At 36.7% G+C, this 21,511-nt stretch overlaps 1 long non-coding RNA gene across 1 annotated transcript; it reads right to left on the reverse strand.

Annotated features, from left to right (window-relative positions):
* Positions 1–9,290: 9,290 nt before the first annotated feature.
* On the reverse strand, positions 9,291–21,224 carry LOC141555574 (uncharacterized). Its single transcript, XR_012486259.1, has 3 exons — positions 21,074–21,224; positions 13,040–13,259; positions 9,291–11,078 (listed from the first exon to the last, which is right to left on the reverse strand). It is a non-coding gene; the product is annotated as an uncharacterized LOC141555574 (long non-coding RNA).
* Between the last annotated feature and the right edge of the window lie 287 nt (positions 21,225–21,511).

Here is a 21,511-nt window from a genome sequence, read left to right on the forward strand (position 1 = left end):
TGAATTTCCTTTGTCACACCATATTTCTGGGTTACTGAAAATTTCAAATGATTCTTATGCATAGGAAATGTGAAATCACATGCCAAAACAATGCAGATACACTCTTCTCTCAGCACAAATATGGTTATAATGGAATTTTAGGTTTTTTCAGAAATAGATATCCACCATCAAATCCCCTCCTGCCATAAAGGGAGCTACCCTTCAGAATTCATAGAATACTGGCAGAGACCTTAGAAATTGTAGGGTCCATCCCCTCATTTTATAGCAGAGACATCAGAAGCCCAGAGGATCAATGACTTAAGACCAAATAGTTGGTGGCAGAGTTGGGATTCAGATTCCTTGCTGTATACTTTCCATTTTTACACACTGTCTCACAGATGCATCTTTTAAGGGATTTATGCAACTACTTTGTCATGGAAAATAACTTCTGTTGAATTGTATACTGTTATGTCCACAAGCTCTGAATCAAGGCATCTTGCCTTTTTGTAGTGATCCACTATTCTCTTCCTGATGAATCAGAACAATTTTAAGAATAAATTGTAAATACTTTCCCCTTAGACAAAGAGATTAATGTACTGACTGATCTTTAAGTTCTTAGACAGGAAATGGGCCTTTTAAGGGCAGTATTTTTTTAAATTCTCTTTCAGACTTTTTACTCCATTCTAGATTCAGTCTCATTGTTGTTTTCTTAGGTCCTTTTAGTTTTTGCCATTCAGGGCCAAATTAGACCTTCAGCTGTCTGGCAATTGACTGATACCCTATGAGGTACAGCTTGAATTCATCACTCTGACAATGGACTTCTTACAACAATGAATTGCCAATGGCAACAGCCGTGGCATTTCCAGAAGTGGCTGAATTCTTGAATAGATCTCTTCATCAACTAAGTGGAAGGGAACACTTCTGATAACCAAAGAACTATTTAAGGGATATTTTTAATAATTTTTGAAAAAATGCTAAGAGTGATCCTTCACTGCTCTATTTTAATTTTGTTCTTTTTTTGATTCCAGGCTGAAATTCACTGGTCATTATTTATTTAACAACTAGTTCTTGTGGGGAGCAGTACTCAAAACACACCTTTAATTTTAATCTGCATTATTACTTCATCACCTCCTTAAATCTAGACAATCAACAAAAAATAAATCAAACACTGACTTGTAGCATTTGCTGATTTCCTAACTACAATTGCTCACACCAGAACTTTAATAACTGATTTTCTCAAAACCTCAAAACCTTTAGCAGAGGCAGCTAGATGGTGAAATAGATAGAATTCTGGGTTTTATCATGAACACCTGAATTCAAATCAGGTACATATTAGCTATGTAAATCATTTAACTTCTTTTTGTCTCTGTTTTTTAGTCTGTAAAATGGAAATAATAGCAGCACCTTCCTATTGTAAGAATCAAATGAAATATTTGCACAGTGCTTAGAATAGTGACTGACATATAGTAGATAGATATTATATAAATACTTAGGGCAACTGGGTAACACAGTGGATCAGAGTATCAGCTTTGGAATCAGGAAAACTCGTCTTCCTGAGTTCAAATCCATCTTCAGACACTTGCTTGCTGTATAACTTTGGGCAAGTCATTTGTTTGCTTCAGTTTCCTCATTGGTAAAATGAGTTGGAGAAGAAAATAGCAAACTACTCTAGTACCTTTGCCAAGAAAACCCCAAATGGAGTCATGAAGAATTAGACATAAAAAAATGTCTAAACAACAAAAATACATATTTATTCCCTTCCTTCCAGCACATCCTTGTTTCAAAGACAGCTTAATCAAACATGAGATGGTAGGAAATAACACTGGAGTAAATTTCAAGTGGCTTGAAGTAATGTAATATGCTTCAAACTTGGGAACTAATTGAACATAACCCCACAGTACACTTAAAGCATCTGGATCACTCTAGTCATTTGTTGTTTATTTAATTATGTGAATGTCAAGGAACTAGCAAGTGTCTTTATGAGACCAGTCTTGTTTTAGAATTTGTTAGAGAGCTTCCTGAATGGTGCTGGGAACAGGATGGTATAACTTTCTGGCTCAATGAACCAGTTTTGCTCCTACTTTTAGAACAGCAATCATTTTTGTCAGGTAAGGAGAAAAGAAAGTAGATTTCATTTAATTTTTGTCCTACCCACTTCCTCAGGATGCAGGGGGCAATGAAAGTAGTTTTCTGGTTTCTTAATATTTTTGGTATTGTTCCCCTATTGGCAGCTGAGCCATGATTTGTTCCTTTCACTTTCCTGTATATTGAATAGAACTTCATGCTATTCCTCCACTCCAAATAAAATTTAATATATTTACTGCCTATCTCTTTGCTCCAGACATTATGGAGCTATGGTCTCATCAATATAGATATTCCCTCCAATAGTGCATCGGGCATTCTATCCATGCCTGCCCATCCTGTGCTATCCTCATCCATGGCTTCCTAAAAGGACCCATCCAATATTTTGGAGACCTTTATAATTTTTTATTGACATACCAATGTATTACAATCATTGACTACCAGTGGAGTACACATACTATCCATCAGTTATTTCTTACTCTCACCATGTGACTGGCAGATCTTTTTGACCCAAGTATTTCTTTGATCACAATACCAGCTGAAAACAAAAGTATATAAGTATATAAAAGACTTCACAATTCATAGAGAATTCCTCCTTGATTTGGACTCTGCAATGGACTTCTCTTATGACAGTGAGTCATGGATTTATGGTTTTGGTTTATAAATTTTTGGGTTTTTGATTTATAGTTTTGGTTTATAACTTAAGATGTGTTCATTTGAGAAGGCAATCTGTGACATTGAGGATGTTTAGCCTGCAGAAAAGAAATCTAATATTAGACACAATAGGTGACTTGGAATATTTGAAGTGTGTTGATTTTTCTAAAATTCTCTCTTTGGAGAGAATAGTCTCTATTCTCTCCTTGGAGAGAATAGATTTGTTCAGAGTTCTTCCAAGAATTATTAATTATACTCTTGGGATTACATGAGAGTGGTGAAAAAAGCAACTACTACTTTTTTGTGGTAGTAACTAACTGGAAAGAAAGCAGATACTCATAAATCGGGGAAACAACAAAACAAATTGTGGTTCATAAACACAATAAAATATGACTATGCTGTAAGGAATGATGAACGTGAAGAATTAAAGGAATCATGGGAAAATACAAAGGAACTGATGCAAAGTAAAAAACAAAACAAAACACAAACAACCTAGATACATACACACATACATATGTAAAATGTCTGCAAAAAAAGCCTGCAAATACCCTTTGATCCAGCAGTGTTTCTACTGGGTTTTCACCCCAAAGAGATCTTAAAGGAGGGAAAGGGAACTGTATATGCAAAAAGGTTTGTGTCAGCCCTCTTTGTAGTGGCAAGAAACTGGAAACTGAGTGGATGCCCATCAATTGGAGAATGGCTGAATAAGTTATAGTATATGAATGCTATGGAATGTTATTGTTCTATAATTCCTATAGAGGAATTCTCTATAGATTGTGAAGTCTTTTATATACTTTTGTTTTCAGCTGGGATTGTATTGATTGTTTCAAGATCCAGAACATTGCAGAGCCTACCCATTATTATAAAAAGTTTGTCTGAACTATTTCTAATGGAAAAAAAAACCCACAAGTAGATGAAGGGTACCTGTTAAGCAGATTTTGACATTCAATTAACCAGATAACCTATGAAGTTTAACTATGATGATTGTTCATCAGCAGGATGATTTCAAAGCAACCTGGAGAGACTTATGGGAGCTGATGCTAAGTGAAATGAGCAGAACTAGTACATGGCAACAGTAAGATTCTATGATGATCAATTATGATGGGCATGGCTCTTTTCAACAATGAGATGATTCAGGCCATTTCCAATGATCTTGTGATGATGAGAGCCACCTACACCCAGAGAAATGACTATGGGAACTGAGTATGGACCACCACATAGCATTTTTACTTCTTTTGTTGTTGTTTGCTTGAATTTTATTTTCTTTCTCATTTTTTTCTTTTCGATCTGATTTTTCTAGTGCAGCAAGATAATTGCATAAGCATGTATGTCTATATTGAATTTACATATTTTTACCATGTTTAACATAAAAAAATTAAAAAGGAAAATGAATGGTGTATAGTTATAGTAGAACTTATCCCTAGAGGAAAATGTACTTTTCTTCCTTCTTTAAAGAGACTGAGTTCTGTGCAGAAGGTACATTGCATGTACTATAAGAAAAAATTAATGTGTTTGTTGACTTTATTGAACTACCCTTCATTTTTTATTTTTCTTATTAATATTTATTATAAGGGATGGGTTTCCAGACAGGGGAAAGAAATGGAATACTTTAAGAAATGAGGATGGTTTTAAATCATAAGATAATAAAAAATCAATGAGAAGATTAAAACCAAAATACTTTTTAGAAATACAACTGCTACTTATATCCAGTCCTCAATTTATAAGAGTTTCAATTCATCTGCAATCTTATTTTTGACAATAAAGGGAAAACATACAAAAGGAAGACAATGTAAAGGTAAGAAATATTAATATATTGTACAAGAACCATAAACAGGATTCTATCAATGACAGACATACTTGTTTGTTTCAACTATGCTCATAAAAAGAAAATACTCTCATTTTGAAATTGGGAAACAGACAAGAATATAACAATATTCACAAGAAAAACTGGGGGAAAGTCTGTAAAACCACTTGTAACAACTCCATGGGATTGTCCTCATTACACATGGCATTTGAGATAAATCATAATGAGGCTATAGACAAGAACAGTGGATGGATTTTTGGCAAATTTCCCTCTAAATAGTGGTGAGAAACTTCAACATCAACATGAAACAAATGACTTTTTAGAAATGTTCCTATTAAGAAGGGAGGCTGAGATTTGTTTAAGTGTTTCTGTATTCTTCCCTGGTTCTTTAGTCAATGGAAATTTATTAATAGTTGCCAGCACTCCCAAGGTTGCCATAGTATTTGTAAACAAACGAAGTTGGTCAAGAGGCTTCAGGGTGGTATAAAATGCTAAGAGAAGTTTTGTGAAAAAGTCTTTCTCCTTGGGGAAGTACTCTGGAAAAATGGCACCTTGAAAGGGTCCTAGAAGACACAGAGATAGTACCAGTGACTTAATGAGTGGGATTTACTATTTTTGCTCACACACTCCTATTGCACTTCACCACAGTGCTTAAAAATTTAAAAGAGGGAGATGAAAGATATCATCCTCCTGATGGAGTGAAGCCATGGAATATAATTGCTGAAATAGTAATAATAGCTAACATTTATGTAATGCTAAGTGCATTACAATTATTATCTCTAAGTAGTATAACTAAGGAGAGTCTTTGAAGTCTTAGAACAGTTAACAGATGCTAACATCCCTTTGATACTCTTACTTAGTAAAAGTGGTGATTTGTTTGTTTTGAGCTGTCTGACCAATCCTTCTGAGAGCTTCAGTGTTATCCTTCATGCATTTCCCTTTGAGTGGAATTTCTGAAGTATCCGAAGTTCAAGAGGTCTGAAAGGATCTGGCTCACCATTAGGTGTAACACCATGCTTGGTTAAAAATTCCCATTTACCATTTGATTGTGGAAACCCCATTGAGAACCAGCATGGCACAGTGGAAAGAGCTCTAGACTCTTAGAATCTAGTTTCAGATCTCACTTCTGATACTACCTGTATGATCTTTGACAAATCACTTAGTCACTTTGGGACTCCATTTCCTTATCTGTAAAACCAAACCAAACCAAACCAAAAAAACAAACAATAACTACAACATCAAAAACCTGAGAATTCAAACTAGATAACTCTAAGGCTAAGATCCTATAACTAAAAGGACTAAAAACCCAACCTATTCTCAAGCAGTTGAGAGTTTATAACCTGTTACAAAAGATGCTTCTCACAAGATGACTGGGCCCCCTTAGAGGGAGGGATGGAGGTTTATGTGATAAAAATGCAAATAGAGGTTTCTTAAATCTTTTTGTGGAGACAAGTCACATAGATAATAAATAGAAAAGCAGGAATCTGAACTCAGTTCCTCTGATTCTCTCTCTTCCTTTCTGCCCTACCCTCCATTCTTAAGGGTTCACTATTTAGATGCCAAACTTTTTATTTATACCTGTCCAACTTTGTCCACTACTGCTCAGAATTCTGGGGCTCAAAGATCCACTAGTCTTAGTCTCCCCAATCATTGGGATTATATATGAATGTCACTATTTCTAGTCAAAGCTGAATTTTTCTAACACAAGTATAGTATGTTACATTTATACCTATTAATCAATCAATAAAGATCTATTAAATACCTACTATGTGCTGGGGACTATGCTATGCATTGGGAATACAAAAAAAGAGGAAAAAATAGTTCCATTCTGGTGGAGACAATATATATGAAATACAAATATCTTAATATTTTGATATAAAAATATTATATACAATATATATGAATACAAATATACAAAAACAAGATATATACAGAATAATAGGAAATAATCTTTTCCAAAGGGAAAGCTCCAGAATTAAGAGGAGCTGGGAAAATCTTCCTATAAAAGATAAAACTTTACTTGAAGCTTAAAGGAAACCAGGGAAGTCAGTAGGGAGAGTTGAGGAGAGAGAATATTCCAAGTATAGGGGACTGCCAAAGAAAATGGTGAGAGCTGAGAGGTAGAGTGACTTGTTTGTGGAGCAGCAAGGAAGCCAGGGTCACTAGTACAAAGAGTACATAGTAGGAAGTCAGGTGTAAGAAAAGTTGAAAGATAGAAGGAAATAGATTAAGGGCTTTGAATGCTAAACAGAGCACTTTGTATTTCATCCCGGAGGTAACAGGGAATCATTGGAGTTTATGGAGTAGAGGGGTAGCATGGTCACATTTGTACTTTAGAAAAATCATTAGTGGCTGAATGGAGGATGAATTGGAGTGGAGTGTATTCAATTACATCTCTCTAGATTCAGCCCAACATTCCAGCTGTTGAGATCTTTTGGGATCCTAATTGAAATCCAATTCGTTAGCTATATTTCAGCTCTGTGAAATTTCTAAAGTTGATAAGCCTGCTGTAAGTGGCAGAAGGCCAAAAGACAGTTCCTGTGGCATTCCAAATGAGATTTCCCTCCAAGACTGGCTCCACCCTACTTTCCCAGCCTTATTTCATATTACTCCCCTTAATGTACTCTGTGTTCTAGTCAAACTGTTCTACTAGCTGGTCCCTGAACTCTTGCCTTAAAGTATTCTGCCTCCTAGTTCTGTGCATTTTCCCAGGCCATACCCTATTCTGGAATGCCCTCCTTCCCTCTTTCTGCTTTTCAGAATTTTTGTTTTTTTTGGAGGTTCACTCTGGTACAACTTTATGAAGTCTTTTATTATTTTGCCAGCTGTTAGTCTCTTTTTTTTTCAAATTATTTTGTATTTACTTGTCTTTGTATATGAAAAAAAATCTTATAGTAAAATGTAGTCACCTTCAGGGCAGGGACTGTTTTATTTTGTCTTCATATTCCAAATACCTAGCACAATGTTTTGTAAAAAACCAGACCCTTAATAAATGTCTGCTGAATTGAAATTCATAGAATTCTGGGTTTTGATTCTGATTACTATAGTTATTTCCTGATCTTCTCTTCTGCTACTACTCTCCTTCCCTCAATGAACTTAATTATTTCATATATTATATGTGCACATCTTATCTTCCTTATAGAAGAAAAGTCCACAGAGGAAGGTGGCTTACATTTATCTTTGTGTCTCCAGTGCCCAGCATAGTGCCTGCCATAGTGAGGGCTTAGTAAATGCTTGTTTGATTGATGGACTCATTGGTTTTGTAGTCCTTCCATTAATGAATCTTTTAGACCTGTTGGTGAATACCAGTTTTGAATTCTACTTAACTGTACTATCATCTAGCCACTCATAAAGATAGCAAGAGAGTTGTTAATGACAAAATAATTACTGTAATATATCCACTGTAGTGGATAGAGTGATGAGCCTGAAGCAGAAAGATTCCCCTTCCTGAGTTCAAATCTGGTCTCAGACCCTTACCAGCTGTGTGATTCTGGGAAAGTCACTTAAACTTGTTTGCCTCAGTTTTCTCATTTGTAAAACAAGCTGGAGAAGTAAATGGCAAACCAAAGCAGTATCTCTGCAAAAACAAACAAACAAATAAAAAATATCAAAACTACAAATAGGGTCATGAAGAGAGGGACATGACAAAAAAAAAACAATTAAGCAGGTGCTTTGTGTTTTTTTTTTAAAAAGAGCATTATGCTAGTGTGATGAGACTTGTTCTTGATAAGACTTCTTAAGAGTATCTCTTCTTTTTGTAAGTGTTCACAAGCTATATCTTTAAAGATCTAGAGATTTTAGAAATCAGTGACAAACTAAGAAAGTCAAAAAAACTAGTATCATCTTGGTCTGCACTTAAATAGGTATGACTTCTATATAGAGAAAAGACTGTGGGAGCTGAGTGTGGATCACAACATAGCATTTTTATGCTTTTTGTTGATGTTTGTTTGCATTTTATTTTCTTTCTCTTTTTTTTTCTTTTTGATCTGATTTTTCTTGTGTGGCAAGATATAGTATATATATATATATGTATATATATATGCATACATTAGATTTAACATATATTTTATCATGTTTAACATATATTGGATTACTTGCCAACTAGGGAAGGGGATGGGTGGAAGGAAAGTAAAGATTGGAACATAAGGTTTTGCAACGGTCAGTGTTGAAAAATTATCCATGCACATGTTTTGAAAATAAAGAGCTTCACAAAAAAAAGAATTTCAAAGAGAAAAAGATAAAATAGGTATGGCTTCAAGAATACAACTAGGCAGCATCTAAAATAATTGTGTTTAGTTAAGAAGGTAAAGGGCTTATAGAAGAAGGCAATAAATATGGTAGTGAAGGGCTTTTTTGCCATGTCATACAAAGGTTGGCTGAAGGAATTGATGTTAGTTAGCCAGGAAAGAAGAGTGAGTTGTGGGGAGGGGCAGAGGAGAGGGCATGATAGCTACCTTTAAATACTTGAAGAGTTATCAGTGGAAGAGAGATTTCTTTGCTCTACTTGTTACTAGAGGAAAGAATAGGACCAATGGATGGAATTTGAAAAGAAGCAAACATAGATTCTCAAAAGGAAAAATGAATGACTAGAGCTATATAAAAGTAGATTGGTTTACCTAGAAAGGAAACTTAGTGATGAGCTCATAGAGCCCTAGATTGTGTTAGGTAATACAATACCTATAAATACAGCTAACAATAATAATAGTTAATTGTATAATACTTTAAGATTTTACAAAATACTTTATGTATATTATTGTATTTGATCCTTGAAACTTCCCTATGAAGTAAATGCTATTATCTCCATTTTGTAGATGAAAAAACTTGAGATTCAAGAAGATTGGTCAACTTGACCAGAGCCATGTATTTAAGTGTTTGCTAGTGATATAAATAGTGTTAGGAAACAGTTGCTATCTTCAAGGAGTTAATATTCTACTGGACAGTAACAATAACTGTTAACAGCAGTCTTCTTGATCATTCCTTTATTCCCAACACATCTTAATATATATGAGTATGTATGTATGTATATTTATGGGACAATGATACTCTTCTATCTTCATCCTCTATCATTTGCTCTTGTTTTTCTATAATCTAGACCTATTTTTCCAAATGTAAGTCATTCTCTTTAATAGAGATTGTTTGATTTTGTGTCATTAGAATTTCATTCTTGAGAGTCCTTTCTGGTTGACTTCTTAGAATTTTTAGTCATGAGATTTTCTTATCCTTTATGTGAACTCTTTTTTTCTCCTGAAGTCCCAGTTTTCCTCTGCTTCTGCATAACACATTTGAAGATGAAATGATTACTCTAGCCCAAGATTCATATGACTGATGTAGAAATCAATTCCTTTTTTTGGGGGGAAGGTGGTGTTTAGAATCAGGCTCTGATAGACAATTCTCTGCCTCACTTACTCCTCCTTTTAAAGAATGGAATGATTTCAAAAGTGGAATAATATTTTGTCTGTTACTTTGCTTTTGTTCAGCAGAGGACCAGCCAGCAGATGCTTGGGAAGACAGCAGGTGTCTCTATTGTCTAAGCAAGGCCAGAAGGGAGTCACTAAATTTTGCTCTTCACCTCTTCCACTTCTGCCCATTGCTGAGCTGTCTCCCACTAGTAAGCATCTATAACTGTACAACATTATTCCTCGATGTAGATTGAAGTATATTTCTTTTTTAAACATCCCTAATATAGAAATATGTTTTGTTTTATTTTATACGTGTAATAACTTGTATATTTTTTGCCATCTTGATAGATATTATTGTTCATCCTTTGTTCTCAAAGATAATCAATGACATCAGGGGGGTGATATCTTGACTTGAAAATGGATATGATTTAAGTGAAACAAAGCTGTGCAAAGTCATCCATCTTACTCTCTACTTCAGAGCCATCAGAATCCAGTGGTAAGATTTAGATCAAGACAATTGGTAATGACTCCCTCTTGGTAGGTTGGAGACATACCTTGGTAAGTCAGTCTTCAAGTATTCTTGGAGAGGAAATAAGAGAATTTGAATATGATAAAATAAAAATGGAATTTAAAAAAAGCCCACAACATCATTCCTTGGAGTTTAGAAGGGTGCACACTACACAGAGAATCCTATTCTACTATCCTCAGGAAGAGTTCTAAAATTTTATTGATCCTTCTTTTTTCCTTCTAACCTTCTGAAATAGATTAGGATTTTTAATCTACTTCTTCTCATCTTTTTGCTTGTTTTCTTTCCTTTCTTTTGAAATACTTTTCTTCCTTCAAGGCATTCTTCATGAATGATAATCTGGCCAAATGGAGAAGTTAGTTATTCCAGCTCATTTTACTTTGTCCTCTAGGTAAAGATAGGCTTGATCTTCTGTTCTTCTTTTAGTAGTTCTCATGATAAACACCTTGTGCACTTTCCTCATTGCAGATTTGGTCACTTAGAGTTCTAAAAGGGACTTTGCCTGCAGTGGGTTACATACCTCTGCATCACTGATTCCTGTCAAGTCAGAGGGACACAGTGGAACAAAACACTTAATGTATCAGAAGTTGTGCGTGAGAAAGTCACTCAACTTGTCTGGGCTTCAGTTTCTCATCTATAAAACAAAGAGGGTCTCATTAAGATTCCTTTTAGTTTTAAATCTGTTATCCTAATGAAAACATAAGGAAACTTCCCTCAGCTAACTCTTTGATAGGGTCTCAGGTAGAAATCTAATTATACATATAATATATTATATAATTATATATAATATATAATTATACATATAATATATAATTATAACCCAACATATAACCCAATATATTGTTATAATGAGATATAATAATAGAATACATAATTACATAATATCTGAGTATATATATAAGCATGTATAATTATATATACATATTTTATATATAATATAGTTATGGATATATTTTATATACATACACATATATAATGTATATTTACATATAAAATCTTTATCTTTTCCCTGAGTTGTGATCTGATAAACAAGGTACTCATTTCCACATATCTATACATGTACATCATATGTGTGCTATATTTTTATACTATATTGAATTGTTAGAGTCTAGTGTTTTGTCTGATTTTTTAAATAATCAAATCTTCTTGAATTCTCTGAAATAATACTTTTATTTTGCATTAATAAAATTTTTTTGTATTAATAAAAGTTTAAGAAATGTGATTATTAGTTACTTTGTACTTCTCAATAGACTTTAGACACATGTCCTGAGAGCTTCTTTGATCCCAAAACCTTGTCTTTGTTTTTGTTTGTTTATTTTTTGACTAAATGTTATTATTCTAAATTGAGTTGTGAGGTTCTCCATCTTTTCTTTGGTCATTATGATTTTTACCTCAACTGTAAGTAGTAAGTATCCCTCTATACCCTCACATTGTAGTAAAGGTTCATTATGTTCTTAAATTGACTAGACTACAGTCATAGACTGTATAGGCTAGACTAGACTAGAGTGGGAAAAATAAGTGCTGATAATAAGTGGTAGAAAAAGTCTGGTCCTCAGGTCTATATTTAGTCAGGTACTGCATCCAGAAAATAATGAGATAGCTCATTTGGCTAGGGAACTTTCTGGTCAGTCAGTTTGCTTTAAGGGGTTTTTCTGGTCCCAGACTTGGCATGTGGGGTGACCTATTTTATTTAAACAAAGAACTGTTGGCTATTTTGATTCCTGAAGACAAAGTATGGGACGTGGGCAGAAGAGTAGGAAGGTTAAGAGTTAAGATTTTCTGTTTTTTTTGTAGGGTTCAAGGAGAGGCTCTTGGTAGTTCTAAAATAGGTTATTACTGAAATTTGGCTCCCCATCTTTCCTGAATCCAAAAGGCTGATCATATGCACCATCAGAGGGAGCTGCTGGGTTAGAATCACATGGGGCCATGAGAAGACAAAGCTACCAGCCAACCCGTCCCTGGGAGATGGCACATGGCCATGGGAACAGGAAGTGGTCAAAAAACAATCCCTGAGAAGCCCAGAAAGATTGCCCAGTGAGCTCTATCTTTAATTGGAATGGAGAAGTGAACCAACCAGCAAATGCAAAGGAGAGGGTTGGGGCAGCTTGCCACTCACTGACAAGAACTGGACAGTTTCCTATACAATTTTTATTATTTTTTTGTAGACACAAAAATTGTCATGTTTGTTGCTTAATAAAAAATTAGCACCCTTCTTGGGGTTCACCCACAAACTTGCACTTGCCCTGGCAGATTGGGTCCTTAGGAGGATGGCTGCCATCTTGACCTTTCTGGAAAATCCTGTAACTACTCTTAACATTATAGTTCATAATCTCCACTCATGTGTATCCCTTTAATAATCAACTAGGAGACAAAATTAATTCTTAGCAAAGACATGACTCCACAAAACTTAGGGCGCATTCTCCCATAAATGCACAGTCTACAAGGAGGATAGGGAGCATAAACCTACAATGCAACAATAGCGAGACATTGTTGCTTGTCCTTTATTCTCAAAGAGAACCACAATAATAGGGAACACATTTGAAAGGTGAATTCAAAACTTTTAGAATGAGCATTAGTGAGTACTCACACACTTACTTCACTGTGAAATATGGTGCTAGTAGCAAATAGATCATTCTACTGCTGGACTGGACTGGCTTCTCACAGGAAGCTCCATCTCTACTAGACAGATCAATCCTCTCCAGATTGTCATTACAGATGTAGCAGTCATTATCATTATCATTATTAGTTTTCTTCCTCTTGTTCTTTTTCTTCTTCTTCTCATTTCCCTCTCCTCCTCCAACTTCTTCTCTCCTTCCTATCGAAAAGAAAGAAAAAGAAAAACAAAATCCTTGTTACAGATATGGAGTGAAGAAAAACAATTTCACACATTAATTATTATACATACACACAAAGTGGGGAGGAGGGGAGAAAAAGGAGGGGGAGAATTAGGGCAGCAAGTTGTTAATTGTGGGAATTTATAAACCATACTGACTCCATCTAATGATTCAATTCTGGAGCTAGCTTAGTTCTCTTTCTATTCAATTATGGACCTCGTCCACCTTCTGTCTTGTGAGAAAAGGCTGTTCAGCTGTGGAAATTGGGGGAAAAAAACCTTATTGCATTGCTTGAAACTAGTCCTGCTTGGCTGAGAAACTGGGCCACCTCTCCTTGCTGCTTAGAAATCCTTAATTCAGGACCTAGTTTATGCTGACCAGAAACTCGGTCAGATTCAAAGATTGATGTAGAGGATTTCCTCACAATTGTACATCTCAAGTAATCTATGAGTCTTACATAAAAAAACAAAAAACAAAAAACAAACAAAAAAAAAAACCTGGCCCAATACTGATTAATCTGTAATGGTTTCCATATTCTTTTGATTGCTTACAGACACTTGAGGGAAATGGGATATCTTTTTTTCTGAATTCAAGAATTTGTGCCTGTTCACTCTTCCTCTACCAACTTGGAAATTTCCTATTTTTTCATCCCATTAGAAATCAGATTACCTAAAATATTGTTTTATTTTAATCAATTGACTTATATGGTTAATTGTTTTTAATGTTTAAAAGTCTATGTTGCCCTCTATTTGGGGTCCAGGACTAAGTTAAGGAGATCTGGTCCCAATTTGTTAGGCAATTGCCTTGCATTACTTAATAAATCAGTGTGCTTTGAAGACTGAACCTTTGTTTCCTCAGTCATTTCATCTTTCACCTGATGTATATGTTTGTATATACACACACACAAACACACACATATTTCATTTTATATTTTTTGGTTAGAAGGTGAATAGCATTCATTATCGCTGGTTTTCTACAATCATGTTTGGTCATTGCATTATTCAATGTTCATAAGTTTAAAAAAATATATTATGCCTTTATGATGTTGCTATGGTATAAATTGTTTTGTTTCTACTCACTTCACTCTGTATCAGTTTATACAAGTCTTCCAAATATTTCTTTGAAATATTTCCCTTCATAATTTTTTATAACATGATAGTATTCTATCACACAAATGTGCATGCACAAACACATACACAAATTTCATAATTTGCTCAGTCTGGTAACCACATTAGGACCCTGAGTACCTTAGAATCAACTGGAGTTGGGATAAGCAAAAGTCTTTATTCTTGGTCTTTAGCAGAAGTGAAGAGAGAGTGGAAGCATAGGATATCTGCGACCTCACCTCGTTGTCTCTCTCCTGAAGTGACCTTGGCTAGTCTCACTGCACCTCCTAGTCCCTCCCACAATTCTCTGTATACACCAAACAACTGGGCCAGCACAGGATAGTGGAAAGGGCCATTTTCCAAGCATATTCCTGTAGAGCAGGGGTTCTCAAACTACAGCCCGGGGGCAGATGTGGCCCATTGAGATCGTTTATGCCGCCTGCTGAGGACGCTTATGTGGCCCATCAGGTTATGGCAAATGGGCTGAGGGGCGGAGACAGAGTGTGAGCTTTTGTGTTTACTATAGTCCGAACCTCCAACAGTCTGAGGGACAGTGAACTGGCCCCCTATTTAAAAAGTTTGAGGACCACTGCTATAGAGTATTGTCCAATCAGTAATTAGCCTCAAGTGCTTGATTGTCTGACCCCAGTGCATTGACTCAAGAGTTTCAGCCCTTCACATCTCCCACTTTCTTTTGTTTTAGAATACCAGTGGTCACACCATCCCTGACTTCTCAGGAAAGGAGGTGAAAATACTGAAAAGGAGGTGATCACACCCTACCCCCCCCCCTGACTTCTCAGGAAGGGAAGTGAAAGCACTAAAAAGGAGATGATCATGTCCTCCCTGACATCTCAGGGAGGGAGATGAAAAGCACCAAAGGGAATTGGGGATTGCTGGTGGGTTTCTGGGCTAAAAGGTCTTATTATAACAGGTATTCACAAGCCCATCAGCATGGGAGTTATTACACAAGCACATAGCAATAACTCACAGGCTATTAGTGATGACTCTCCCCACAGCCAGTGCAGGCTCAATGTAGTGTAACAAACATGAATTGTACATGCAGTAGTGATATAACAAACAATATAAATCAACATGGTGTTGTAAAAGATTTCCAGAAGTCCTAGAAGGAGAGTATGTAAATACCATTCATACATACACCTTCTTCAGAAGCCAAGAAATAGTCCAAAACCAATCTATTGTCCATTGCTTCATGTGTCAGGGAATCCAATGATCCCTGGAAGTTTTTGAAGTCCTACAACATCTTTTTATGTGTTGGGGAATCCAATGATTCCAGCAGATTTTGAAGTCCTGCAACAGTCTTATCATTTCTCAGAAAATCCAATGATTCCTCAGGGTTTAGAAGTCCTATAACAATCTTATCATATCTCAGAGAATCCAATTATTCTTGAGGGTTTTGAAGTCCAATAATAATCTTATCATGTCTCAGAGAATTCAATGATTCCTGCATATTTTGAAGTCCTACAACAATCTTTTCATGCCTCAGGGATTCCAGTGATTCCTGAGGATTTTGAAGTCCAACAATTTTTCATGTCCATGAGTCAAACACCATAACTGCCATGCTCTTTCAGTGGGGGGCACAGTCAGCAGTGGAACCATCTGATGTTTCTTGGATCTTTGCCTTCGTTTCAAGGGTCTGTCCGTCTCTATGATGGACAAGGTGAATACGGCTTGTTGACACCTATCTGATTCCTTCTCCATCTGTAGAGATACAAGCAAATCCTCTCCCCCAAGCAGTTAACCTATCTGGTCTCTTCCATTCACCACTTTCTGGGTCTCTCCACAACACCTGATGATTATCTAAAGATAGTGGAGCTTCTCGCACTGGACATTACTCTTCCAGTGGGTTATAAAACCTGTCTGCCAGAGCCAGTGCATCTTTGTCAAAAATCAAGAAGTTAATAGTATAAAGAGTTAGATTTAGAAGTTCTCTAGGGTTACCTGTAGTTCCCCATTACTTTTGTTTTTGGAGGAGCATCTTAATGTCTCTGTTTCTCCTCTCTACTATTGCCTGTCCTTGAGGATTAAAAGGTATGCCAATAGTGTGTAAAATCTTATACTGTGATCAAAATTGTGCAAAATGTTTAGAAGTATATGCAGGTCCATTGTCTGTTTTTATTGCTTGTGGCACACCCATAATTGCAAATGCTTGTATAAGGAATTCAGTGACCACTCGGGCTGTCTCTTTTGTTGCTGGTATTGCAAAAGTGAATCCTGAAAAAGTGTCTACCACAACATGGATAAAAGCAGAAGACCAAAAGATTTATAATGGGTCACATCTGTTTGCCAAATTTCATTAGGTCTCAAACCACGAGGGTTATTCCCTGCAGGGAGTGTAGGAGTGTGGAAAGGAATGCAAGCTGTACAAGCTTTTACTATGCTCATAGCTTCCTCTCTTGTTATTCCAAATTGTAAATGTAAAGCTTGAGCAGTATGATGATATTTAAAATGGGATTCTTGGGCTTCTTGAAACAAAGGAGTATTGGCCAACATGGTTAGAAGCTATCTGCCTTTGAATTAACATCAAAAATAGGACCTGGAAGTCCACTATGAGAGTAGACATGCAAGATATAAATCTTACCTGGATGCTTTCTCACTTGCTCTTGAAATTCCTTAAAGAGCTGATATATATTACAAATTTTATTTGGGCTGTGGTAATTCTTTGTACCACACCTACTGAATAGGCCAAATCAGATATTATATTTATGTCTCCTGGATAATAAGTAAGAGCTAGAATGATTGCATACAATTCATTCTGCTATGTGGACTGAAAAGGTGTCCTGATTACTCTCTTTATAGTTAAGTCACAAGAGTATACAGTACAAATATTATGTTTGGATGCATCTGTAAAGATAGTGGTCCTTTCAGAGGAACTTTAGAAACCTTTTCTTCAAGAATCCATCGCCAATTATGTAATATCTGGTTATCTTTAATGGAGACCTGTGTGTAAAATTTGGAGCCATGGCTAATAAAATTTGCCACTCTGGGATGGTTTTACAGCATATATTAATTTATGCATTAGTATAAAAAGTTGTATATCTTGTCAGGTCTTATCCTGGATAATTGTACTGCTCACTTAATGGCCTTTAATAAAATTCTAGCCACAAGCACTGGGTAAGGAGTAAGGCTTTGTTCTAGTTGTGCTGGGAGGTTCACCCACTCTATCACACTGTCTCCTTGATGAAGGACCACTGTGGGTGCCTCTTGTGTAGTAAAAACTGATATTTCCAAGGGTTTTTGAGTGACTCTTTCAACCACATTGGATAAAGCCAGTTCAAATTCTCTCAAAGCCTCTTGAACTTCTTTTTTAAGCTGGCATAGTGAATTTAAAGCACTGTCTCCCCTTAAAATGTCATATAATGGTTGCAATTGATGGGTAGTTAAACTTAACACTGGATGCATCCATTGGATATCTCCTATCAATTTTAGTTTCTCTATTCTTAAGGAAAGTTTTTGTACTGGAAGCACTTTAGGGTATACTTCATATCCTAAGTATTGAAAAGGAGCATGTCTTTGAATTTTTTCTGGAGCTATGTGCAATTTGTAGTTCCTTAGTGTTTCCATGGTCTTTTGTAGACATGCTTCTAAAATTTGTTCCTCAGGTGCACATCCCAATATATCATCCATGTAATGTAATAATATTACTTTTGGAAATGCTTTTCTTACTGGAGTATGAGCAGTAGCAACATACATTTGGCACATAATAAGGCTGTTTTTCATTTCCTGTGGCAAAACTGTCCATTCATATCTTTTATAAGGCTCAGCTAATTTAACACGGGGCACTGAAAAGGCAAATCTTTTCATATCCTCCTTATCTAAAGGGATAGAATAGAAACAATCCTTAATATATATAATCCAAAGAGGCCATTCTTTAGGCAACTGAGTAGGAGATGGAAGTCCAGGCTGAAGAGTTCCCATAATTTCCATCTGTTCATTTACCTTTCTTAAGTCAGTCAATATCCTCCATTTTCCAGATTTCTTTCTTACAACAAATACTGGGGAATTCCAAGGACTTAAAGAAGGTTGTAAGTGTCCTTAGTCAAGTTGTTCCTGTACTATATCTAATAAGGCCTGAATTTTATCACTATCTAAGGGCCACTGTTCTATCCACACTGGTGTATCATTTTTCCATTGAATAGGAATAGATGAAAGTGTTGGCAGACCTTCAATAGCAAACCTACCCAAAAAACTGAAGTACTCATTTTTAATCCTAATTGTTGTAAAATGTCTCTTCCCACAGATTGATAGGGATTTTTCCAACTATAAAAGGAGTAAATACTCCTGTTTCTCCTTCAAAAATCCATCTCAAAGGGGTAGCACTAACTTCAGCTGCTATTGATCCTCCTACACCAGACATGTAGGTGTCTGCCTTAATCTTTGGCCAGTGACTGGCACCTCCAATGACTGTGTGATCTGCACCAGTGTCTACCAATCCTTCTAATGGTATGCTATTTATATAGATAGTGGGCATAGGTTGGTCAGCTGTTATGGCTGCTGTCTATTATATTCCTGGATTTTGTTGCTTGGAGTCAAAATCTGGGTGACTATCACCAGATTGCTTATTAGGAGCCTGTATCAATAAACCTGATGCTACTACTTCTCCTGGTTGATAAACATGTTGTCTACTTGTATTAATGACTAGGATATGATCTACACATTCCCCAGTTTCCCACATCAGTGTATGGATCAACACTGTTTTGTAAGTACTCTCAGGAGGTGAATGGTCAAGCCTACTGTGCCTGGAAGCAAGGGGTCCATAGGCTGGAGAGGAACAGATTTCACCTCTCCAGGGGGTATCTCAGTACTCCAGCTGCATACAACTCTATTCTCCCCAATTGTAATCCCTTTCTCCCATTAGATTGCTTCCTGGCTGATTGGTCATGTCTGGGTATTGAACTTCTAGGCACTCTCTGGGTGTAGCATCGACTGCCGTCATGCCCCAAATATTTTTTGCCTTGGGCTCTGGGGCTGGGCCCCTCATTCCATTTCCCTGAATCAGTCTACATTCTGATGCCCATCGGAAGCCTCTGTTGCATTTTGGACATGGGGTATTGGATCTTGTTCTCCCACCCTGTTTTCTCATTCTGTCTCTATGCCAACATTGAGCTTTCAGATGCCCTACTTTACCACATTGAAAGCATTGACGAGTCTCTCTGGAAGTCCATTGCCAAAAGGGACCCTGTCTTTCCATGTTGGGATCTTGGGAAGTCTGCATTGTAGCCTGGCTATAAAAGGCATTTGTGCCCACTGTGGCACAGCATCTTATGATCTCCTCTAAAGGAACATTCTTGTGTAGTCCTAGTATAATCCTTCCACAAACCTCATTAGCATTTTCTTTAGCAAGTTATCTTATCATAATGCCTGTTACTGCATTTTCACCATTAGTTCATATGACAGCTGTCTGCAAATGTCCCACAAAATCAGCCAAGGGTTCATTTGGCCCTTGTGCAATTTTTGTGAAGGCCTCACCCTTGTCATTTTTACCAGGAAGAAAAGCCCATGCTTTGATAGCAGCAGCAGCAATTTGCTCATATGCTGCTATGGAGTAATTAATCTGTACTGAAATGTTTGCATAAGAACCTATACCTGTTAGTTGGTCATAGGTGATTGGAGGATTATCTCCACTGTGACTATTTTGTTGGGCTTGTATCCTACAGAACTCACTATATTTAGAAAGCCACAACAAGTTTTGTCCATGTTCTAGGCATACTCTTGCTATAAATTTCCAGTCACTAGGGATTAAGACTTCATAAGCCAAATTCTGTAAAAACATCTTAACATAAGTTGATGTAGCTCCATAAAGAGTACAAACCGTTTTCAGGTCTTTGAGGATTCCTATATCAAAAGGAATGTATCTTCTACTTTCTTGACCTGAAGAGTTAAACTGTTGAATCATGGGATACATATTGATTTTTCAGATCAGTTAAATCCTGGCCTTCTTCTGTGGCTTTAAGTACTGCCTTTTGCAATCTAGTCATAGGAGGGGGTGAATACTGGGGGGAAGGTGCTGGGTTTGCCCCTCCCACTACTCCTCCTCCCTGCATCCCTGAAGGTGAAGTTGATGGGGGCGTGTCAAGAGCCAGATCTGGTTTAGTCCAGGTTGAAGCTGCCTCATCAGAGCGAGAATCACCATGTCTTTCACCACACCCTTCACCATGCCCTTCATCCTTACTTAACTCCATATGCCCTCTAGTAATATTAATCCATTCATTGTCTTCCTCTTTTTCCTCACACTTCCTCATCTAGCTGTTCTTAAAATTTTTCTTTTTTCTATAACTTGCAGGATTCTTTAAGGCCAATTGTATTATGTTGTATGTATAGAATGTTTCTTTGGAAATTGAATCAGAACCATTATCATTATAATATTCACAAAGTTGATCTCCTACTAGTTTCCAATTATCTAGCCCTATATCTTCTTCACTGAAGAACCCAGGGGATGTATATTCTAATGTATCCACGAATCCATCAATCTGCTCCCAAGTCATAATTAAACCCTGTCTCTTTATCAGTCTGAGTATGCTTTCTGTAGATCTCCTTAGGGGTTGGGAGTGTGGGTGAGGGTGGGGATGGGGGAGAATCTTTCCCTAAAATCTGCCCCATTTCAGCTAGAAAAGGTTACTAGTTTAGCCCTTAACAAAGTAAGTTCCCTGTTTGTCTATTAAAATACTCACCCTATTTCCTGGTCCCTGAGGGCTTCTTCAGTGAAATTAGGATCCTTGGACCCATGATGGGCACCAAATGTGGTAACCGCATTAGGACCCTGAGTACCTTAGAATCAGCCGGAGTCAGGATAAGCAAAAGTCTTTATTCTTGGTCTTTAGCAGTAGAAGTGAAGAGAGAATGGACTCATAGGATCTCTGCAACCTCACCTTATTGTCTCTCTCCCGAAGTGACCCTGACTAGTCTCACTGCACCTCCTAATCCCTCCCACAATTCTCTGTATACACCAAACAATTGGGCCAGCACAGGATAGTGGAAAAGGCCATTTTCCAAGCATATTCCTATAAAGTATTGTCCAATTGGTAATTAGCCTCAAGTGCTCGATTGTCTGACCCCAGTGCTCAAGAGTTTCAGAACTTCACAGTTCAGAATTTTTTGTTGATGGACAT

This window comes from Sminthopsis crassicaudata, chromosome 1 (assembly GCF_048593235.1).
Source record: "Sminthopsis crassicaudata isolate SCR6 chromosome 1, ASM4859323v1, whole genome shotgun sequence".
Lineage (NCBI taxonomy): Eukaryota > Metazoa > Chordata > Mammalia > Dasyuromorphia > Dasyuridae > Sminthopsis > Sminthopsis crassicaudata.